Consider the following 8696-nt stretch of genomic DNA (forward strand, 5'->3'; position numbering starts at 1 on the left):
ATGAACCTCTAAACTATACCTATTATAGTTTACTAGTATTCTACTTGAACTGTTATTGAAAAGACTCATTTTACTACTCAATTATGCTTGTACTTTAAAAACGGAGTTTCGTTAAACTATAAAGCAACATAACTATAAAATAGATTTTGAAATGTTTTGACCACTTATAGAAGACATAAGCAACATTTTGAAAGATGTTTATAACAAATAATTACACAATTATGATTGTGTTCAACTTGTATTCCCCCCCCCCCCCCCCCCTTAAAAGCATTTAAAACAGTTAAAAGATTCATTACGGGGTATGAACTCACCTGATGTGGGTGATTCAAACGAGTATGCGTGTAAGGATGAGGAGTTCCACGAATGAAGTTCCGAGACACAAAAGGTCCTAAATGACATATAATGACACATATTGGCATGAATATAGTGTTTATAAACAACTATATGAAACAAAACACCTTCTGGGACTAGGAAACACTTTGACCAAGTGTTGGAATCACATGTGATTCAACAAGGAATGTGAAATGGCACCAAAAATGAGTTTACTACCATGGGTTTATGGCCCTAGGTATTTTACGGTCATAAACTCATGGTCAAACATGGCTAAGAGTGAGTTTGAAGGCTAGGGATACTTTAGGGACTTTTGCTCTACACTAGGATGAGGAAGACCACCTTCATTGAGGCTTTTGATGAGTTTACGGCTCAAAGGAGTTTACAGCCATAAAATCATGACCATTTATGTTTATGAGAGTAGTTTAAGGTACTAATCTCATCCATGAAGGGTCCTGGGTCACTAGCTTTGCATCTAGGAGGGTTTATGGCCAAAATGGCAACCTTAAAGGGGTTTTCGGCCTTGGGAGATGTCTTCGCCGTAAATTCCTTTTGTCCTTGTGTTTTGATGTTTTCAAGTCTCTAAGAAGGGATACTAACTAGATAAGAAGCATAGGTAAGAGTACGTATGATCTAGAAGCTTGAAATGGTTGATATTGGCCAAGAACACTAGTGTGTGTTCTTGGTGTTCTTGGTGAGACTTGAAGATCTAAACAAACATGATTTTCACGGATGAAATCATGTAAGGATACTAGATTAAGAGATGTATCAACAAATCTAGAAAGAATACTTACATCCTTTGAATATCTAGGAAGAATGTCTTGATGATACTTAAAAGGATTTGAAGAAATCGGCCAAGGAATGAGATAAATGACTAGAAATGACCAAATGCCTTATATATGCTCTTAAGTTTACGGCCACATGAGTTTAAGACCGTAAAATCATGGTCTTGTGGTCGTGAACTCATTTAGATGAGTTTATGGTTCGATTTGCTACATTGTGGTTCTAGCAGGTACTTTCTAACACTTATTCCTTAAGTGTATTAGGCTCAAAACTCCTTAGAATGACCTTTAACCGGGATAGAACTCAGTACTAATGAGTTTAACACTCGGTTGAGTTGATTGAATAGCCTTTAAAAGTAAAAAAAATTCGGGTTGTCACATATTTTTAGCAATTGGCATTTTTAGTCCCTTAAGTTTATTGTTTTTTACAAATATGGTTGAATATTTCAATTTTTAGTGCCTAAAATGAAATTTAGTGACGCTTTTAGGTGAATATTTCAATTTTCCCTCCATTCGGTAGGTGACATTTCATATGTAAACATGGAAAATGAGGAAGAACCATTTTTTGAGAAATTATCAGGTGCGGAAAAGACAATTACATCCTTCACTTTACTTTTCTCCACCCACAGGTATGCACCCATCTATTTTTATTTTTATTTATGTTTCATGTGTGTTTTAAGGGTATATATGTCATTTTGGTTTTGCTAATTTTGTTCTAGTTACAAGTCATTGCCATTCTTTATACTAGAGCAGGTGGATGCAGGTATCATTACGTTTCATGTGTGCTTAAGCGGTTTAACATCAATACACAAGACAACACTTGGTAAGTATAAGTTTTTTTGTCATTTTTTTCTCATAATTTGTGTTTTTCTTATGATGGTTAACAATTTTGGTCATGTTTTCACACAAACCATGTTTGAGGATGATGTTATGGTCCTTCTTGATGTATAATGAGATTATTGAACATGATTAAGTTTAAATGTTAATACATTTATTGTATGAAATGAATTGTTTAAATGTGATTATTGTTTTCTTATTATTCGTAAATGTGTATTAAAAATGGTTGTTGAAGTTTATGACACACAAATGCGTGTCATCTTCATTTATGATAGGGGCTTTAATGATGCGCAATGTGAGTCATAAATACGCATCGTAAGGTTTACGACACGCAAATGTGTGTCATCTTTCTTTATGACAGGGCCTTCCTTGACACGCATTGTGTGTCGTAAACGTGCGTCGTAAATGCTCATTGTAAATTTATGACACACAAAAGTGTATCGTCTTTCTTTATTACAGGGCCTTCCTTGACACACATTTGTGTATTATCTGTGTGTTTTGCGACACACAATGTGTGTCATTAAAGAGTATTTTGTAGTAGTGGATCCGCCTTCATTTCGTGGATCCATGATCTATCTAGTATATCATTATAAGAGGATAATGTATCTATTACACAAAAATGTTGCATAGAGTTTACCCCCTCAATGTGGATAGGATATTTTGATTACTTCGAACTATGGGATGTTCATTCATTTTAATGCATTACTTCGAACTATGGGATGTTCATTCATTACTTCGAACTATGGGATATTCATTCATTTTAATGCATCCAAGAGTATAATGTTGACCTAGGATCCTTCATCGACAAGGATCCTTCTAACAAAATGGTTGGCGATGTAAAGAGTGATCACCAATCGGACGTGGTGAGGATTCTAGATGTCTTGTCTATCTGCTTCATTGAAGGTGATCTCCTTCTCGTTTTTTATTGACGTATTCTTCCGTGGCATTTCTTCTTTTTCTATTTTTAACACCCTGACATGCCTTTTTGCCGTAGAATAAGAGGTACCACAAATGTCAGATCCTCCAGATCACATTGATTACCTTAGCGCCATCAGGAGAGGGTCCCAAATTATTGAGGATCTTCTGAGGATCCTGATCTTTATCTTTGGATCTTTCCTTTCTTTTTTCAAGGATTTCTATAAGGTATCCTTTGCTTAAGAGGTAGTTGATCTCCTTCCTGAGATTTATGCAATCTTTTGTGATATGACCAAAGTCTTCATGGTATGTACACCATTTGGATTTGTCTTCCAAGTGGTGGATTTTTCTCCCTTCCATGGCCATCTTGCTTTGTCACTAAGATCCTTCATAGCAAATATTATACCTGATATATCCACAGAAAAGCAATAGTCGATAATATTAGAAAGTTCTTCTTCCTCTCCTTCATCTTAAAGGGCATTAACCCTATGATGACCAGGTTTGGAATATGGTTTCGACTTGTAGGATCTTTGTGCTAATGAGTCGGCCTTCCTATTAGGGTGATCGTATGAGCTTGGCGGGTTTCTCCTTTTTTGGATTTCTTCTCTTCTTCGAACCTTATGAATCTTAATAATCTGCTTTGGACCTCATCTATTCTTTTACATAGGGTCATTACAAGGTCTTCGTAGAAAGGAGAGTCCTTTTTAAGCCCATTTTAAAGGCTTCAACTGCAGTCACTAGCTCAATGTTGGGGATACTCATAGCTTCCCTGCCAAACCTATTCACAAATGTCCTAATGGATTCCTTAGGATCCTGGACCACTCGATAAAGATCACTAGTGATATTTTTTAATGTTATTCTACAAGAAAATTGATTGTTAAACAAATTAACTAAATGAGTAAATGAAGTAATCGAGTAAGGAGGAACGTTAAGAAGCCATTTTAAGACTAATCATGTGAGGGTCGAACCAAAACCCTTGCACATGCAAGCTTCCTTCAAGTGTGTGGGAATGGGAATGATCTACATTCTTTCCCTGTACTATGTGAAATGCTCCTCAGGATGTGTGGTCCCATTATAAGACTTCATGTTGGGTGTTTGGAAGCGCTTTGGGACCTCGGTGTCAGCGCTTGTAGGAACGCATCTCGAGATGTTGTGGCTTGTGCGGGATACTTCTGGTATAGGTTAAACTACTCCACGCACGCTTGAGATCATTTGTCTTAATTGATGAAGCTCCTTAGCCATGATCGGGCTTAAACCTATATTAAGGTCCATAGAGTTAGTAGTGAGGATATTAGTATCGACGAAGTTACCAGGATCCTTGTTATTGGGAATAACGAAGGTTTTGATGGGATACTGGGTCATATGGGCTTGCTCTCTTGGAGTTGCGCCCCAAGCGGGAACATAGGTCGGTATTGAGGATCCTATCTCATGGCGATTCGCTGAGGATCTTGTGTTATCAAAGTTTAGGATCTTGGGCTGCAAGATGGAGGGTGTTGCTTCTTGAGGCTTATGGATTTCTGCCCTCATTCTCTCCATTTCCTTAGTATTATCTTGTTATCCTCTTTGTGGTTGAGTGATTTGTCGTTCTAGTCTTTTCATCATAACGAAGATTTCATTATTAGAAATCAGCATAGGAGGATCCTGAAGTCCTTGGGTAGCGACCAGAGATGTGTTTTCTTCAGTGCCTTAGAGGCTTTCTTGGGAGCTCCCCTGGGGTGGAGCAAGGTTTTTAGAGGAAATATGAGGAATAAAGAAGGAAGATATGTTTGGCTGTGTAGACATGATTTTCCAAAAGGTATGGAACACCACGGCCCCATGGTGGGCGCCAAATTGTTTTGGTCAAAAATCAACTGAGTAGAATCTAACCAAATTGCATGAGAGACTATGATGTTCATGGTAAATCAAGTAGGAAATGATAATCAAAGTGACACAAGTGAGTTACAAGGAAACCCTTGATCCTTGATAGGATCTCCAGCATAAAACCTTGGAAGGTAATGATGATCACATGTCTTGATGATTTTATTGATATAAAATGTTGATTTATAGAGATGAACGTGTAAATGTAAGTACAAGTATCGTGGATGAGCTCAGTATATCCCTAGTGTGATAGTTACATGTGCTATTTATAGTCTAATGCTAATAACGGGAAGTCCAATAATTATGGGATCCTCCAGAATCAACATATGAACGTTATTTGACTTGGTATCTCGGGTCTTTTTTCTGGTTGAGATGACTTTCCATTGAGAATGAGTATTGTGTTGACTCGTTCTGCACATATGAGAAAAATAAATAAAATATAGTCGTTACAAGTGTTACAAATATTAATGGTAATAGTCAGAATTTCAGGAAATGTTTATGGATCCTAAGGCTTCAGAAGTATTTAAGGATCTTGAATATGAGTTAAGGATCCTTCCCCTAACAACAGTAAAGATTAGTTTTTATTATATATGTTGATTTTGGTTTTTGATTTCAAGATAGTTATTATTATTATTATTATTATTATTATTATTATTATTATTATTATTATTATTATTATTATTATTATTATTACACACTAGGTTAAAACTATATAATACATGGTCCAAGAGTTAAAAATAGCATAAATAATATATAATAAGTAATTTCCTATACATAAAAAATTGAATAAGATTGAGTAACATTAAATATTTATAAAATGATATTTTTCTAATAAGATTTAACTAAAATATGACATAAATTTATATTATGTATTTATTTAGTAATTAAGGATAATTCCACAACTAAATGTCACTACAACCACAAACATAAGAATACAAACATTTAAGCTTATATCAATTGAACCAATGATAAGCATTGAAATTACAATTATTGACCGAACTCATAAAACCTTTTATCTTTTTGTTCCGATGTTTATCTATACATAATGGAAACCGGAAAGTACCATAAAACTGAATATTATAAACATATTTAAAGTTTCAAATAAGAAAGCCCTTCAAATAAGAAGCCCAAGAAACAAAGAGAAAGAAGTTTTTGTAGTATTTTTTCTTTTAATTTATATGAATGTATTTTTTGGATCAATTGTTTGTCTAGATTGAGTATGTATGAACGAAATGGTAAAAAAAATGTTGATTTTGATGCAAGACCAACAATCAAAATGATAATTATACTTTTAATAAAAAAATGCTCTTTTATAGAAAGTTTATGAAAATTTACTTGAAAAAAAGTAATAAATAAGTTGGATGTGCATCCTTGGAAAAAGATAATATAATATACAACGGATTAGTATTCAAACATTCCATAGCTCTATATAATTAAAGTTTGCTCTAACTTTTCTCACAAACTTCTGCTCTTCTACCATCCAAATTTTACGAATGTTACCGACAATATATTATGTTTTGCTTGGGCTGTATGACAACCAACCATTTTGTGTTGCTCATTTTTCAGTCTTTTTCAACTTTACAACACTTTTGTCATATAATCAAATTATTAATAGACATTGTAAAAAATAACTGATTTTTTGTCATTAATAATCAAACTATGCTTATATTAAAATAAAAAAATTGTATAAATTATTGATATTATCTTTAAATTATAAAGTTGAAAATTTAAAATTTTGAAACAATTATAACAGATTAATACACGTAAAACTACAAATTAATAGGATTCTAATAGACATTGGATTTTGTTTTTTATTATTTTTTTATTTTTAAGAGTATGAGGCCCTCAATGAATTTTGGGTAACACTATTCGGCTTCTTGGGAGCACTTTGGGCTTTGGGCCGATTTTGTTGGATCTGTCAGCTTTCAACGCTTGCAGCCCTCCTTACAAAGCAACGTCGCAGTCAAGACCAAAAAAAAAAACATCCCTACGATCAAACTTTAACCTAATTCTTGTTTGATAATTTTGAAATCCCTGTATTACTTTGCATTTTAGTGATACGTATTATATTTGATTAAGTAATTATAATTAATTGGTTATTTGTGAAATGCAGTTAGGTTTTAGCCTAACGTAATTTTAGAAGCCCTAATTTCTATTACTTACATTTTTTAATGCTTTATATCTTTATGATTGTTTGTAAAAATTATGTTCTTAAATTTGATGTGTGATAATGTAATATGTTAATTATGATTCCAAACTGTGAAGTCAGTTTTTATGTGATTTTTTTAAATTTCTGAAATTATATGGTTGTTTGAAGTTTTGAACCTAGAATATAGGTCATGTGATGTTAGATTGGAATATTTTTTTTTTTTTTTGTTGGAATACATATCCATCATCTGAATTTTTCAAATACCTAATATGAAAACGTGCCTAAATCACGAATAATTAATGATCCATATATAAGGGGGCCAGGGTGTGGTTTGTATATCTATATCAAAATGGGGAAAAGCTTGTTTGTGTTGATACTGCTGGTTACTCTCTTTGCTACAGGCATTTTACTTTATTCCTGTTCTACCCTTTTTGTTTATGTAATGTTAGGGCTTTTTTGTTTGATGTTGAGCTATGAAGAATTTTTTTTTTTTTTTTTTGTACATGTTGATTTTAATTATAATTATGGAAAGTACATGATTAGTGATGGTTTTGGAATTGTAACTAACAAACTAAATGAGATATTCGATAGAATCATCTATATGCCTGGAAGCTAGTTGAGATGTAAACATCTTTTGCATGTAAAATTATTAATAACTATTAAGATGAAAATAAATAAATATGTGTATTTTTTGTTGCAGATGAGACTTTTATGACTTTGACAGAAGCAAAGGATTGCGCAACAACGGACTATGGAGAAACTTGTGTGTCTGATCCGCAGTGTAATAATGTATGCAAAATGAAAGGTTCTCCTAGCGGGAAATGTGATGCGAAGCTTCGTAATTGTCTGTGTATCAAGCCATGTGCTTGAACATATGCTCTCTCATTCAAATAAAGTTACTTATAAAACTATAATGTACACCAGTCACGTGACTTAATTTCATGTCATTTATGATGGTGTCTTTAATATCAATAAAAACTTTGGGTTTTTTTTTTAGCATATCATGCAACTGCCCATGTATCAAACTTGGTATCAGCATATACTGCAATAATGAATTTATATGCACACATTACATTCTTGGTGTATTTGGTTATACAGACTATTATTATTAATGATTTAATCCTATTATTACTATAATAATGTTATAGATCTGCCACTGCCACTGCCACTGATGGTGGATGGGGACTGACAGCCTTCCTCTTTTTTCCTCCAAGCTCTGATGTTATTTGTGTTAAAATTCATAAAAAATAAATAAATAATTAAATTATGTAAGGGTAAAATGGTCATTTAGTCTCATTCAGATTTTGTATATGCTTTAAATGTGCACGATATGAAGGTTGATGCTTTTGGCAATAAAAGCTTAATCAAAGTGGTATTGCATCAAGGTAAGTTGGTTACATTTCATAATATAATATTAATTTTATAGTACACAAAAATTGACGATATTACCCTTTGCAGTGTTGTTCCTGGGGCTTGGCTCTTGGAGTAGGAGGAGCACCTTTGGTCAATGGATCCGGTCCAATTCAAGCCGAGACTTTACCATCTACGGTCCATGTTCCAGCTTTAGCCCAAATTGTTTTTGGAAAACCTAGTTAGTGTTTACTTTTGGAAATCTTTTTTTTTTATTTTTTATTAGTTGTTAATTTATAGATTCAACATGCATTTTTTTAGCATTTATAGCGATTTAATTTGAGTTATATTTACAACTTTACCTAGAATTCAGTTTCGATAAAGGGGGTTGTATATAATGGTTCATGTATCCATAATTTCTCCAAATCCCTAAAGATGAGCAGCTTTTTGGGAATTTATAACAACGATTCTTTAAA

General features: G+C 33.3%; 1 long non-coding RNA gene across 1 annotated transcript; it reads left to right on the top strand.

Moving 5' to 3' along the window:
• Nucleotides 1-7156: 7156 nt before the first annotated feature.
• Nucleotides 7157-7866, top strand: LOC145018298 (uncharacterized). The gene is made up of 2 exons (XR_013666944.1): nt 7157-7271; nt 7571-7866. It is a non-coding gene; the product is annotated as an uncharacterized LOC145018298 (long non-coding RNA).
• The last annotated feature ends 830 nt before the right edge of the window (nt 7867-8696 follow it).

This window comes from Lactuca saligna, chromosome 9 (genome assembly GCF_052625555.1).
Source record: "Lactuca saligna cultivar CGN05327 chromosome 9, ASM5262555v1, whole genome shotgun sequence".
Lineage (NCBI taxonomy): Eukaryota > Viridiplantae > Streptophyta > Magnoliopsida > Asterales > Asteraceae > Lactuca > Lactuca saligna.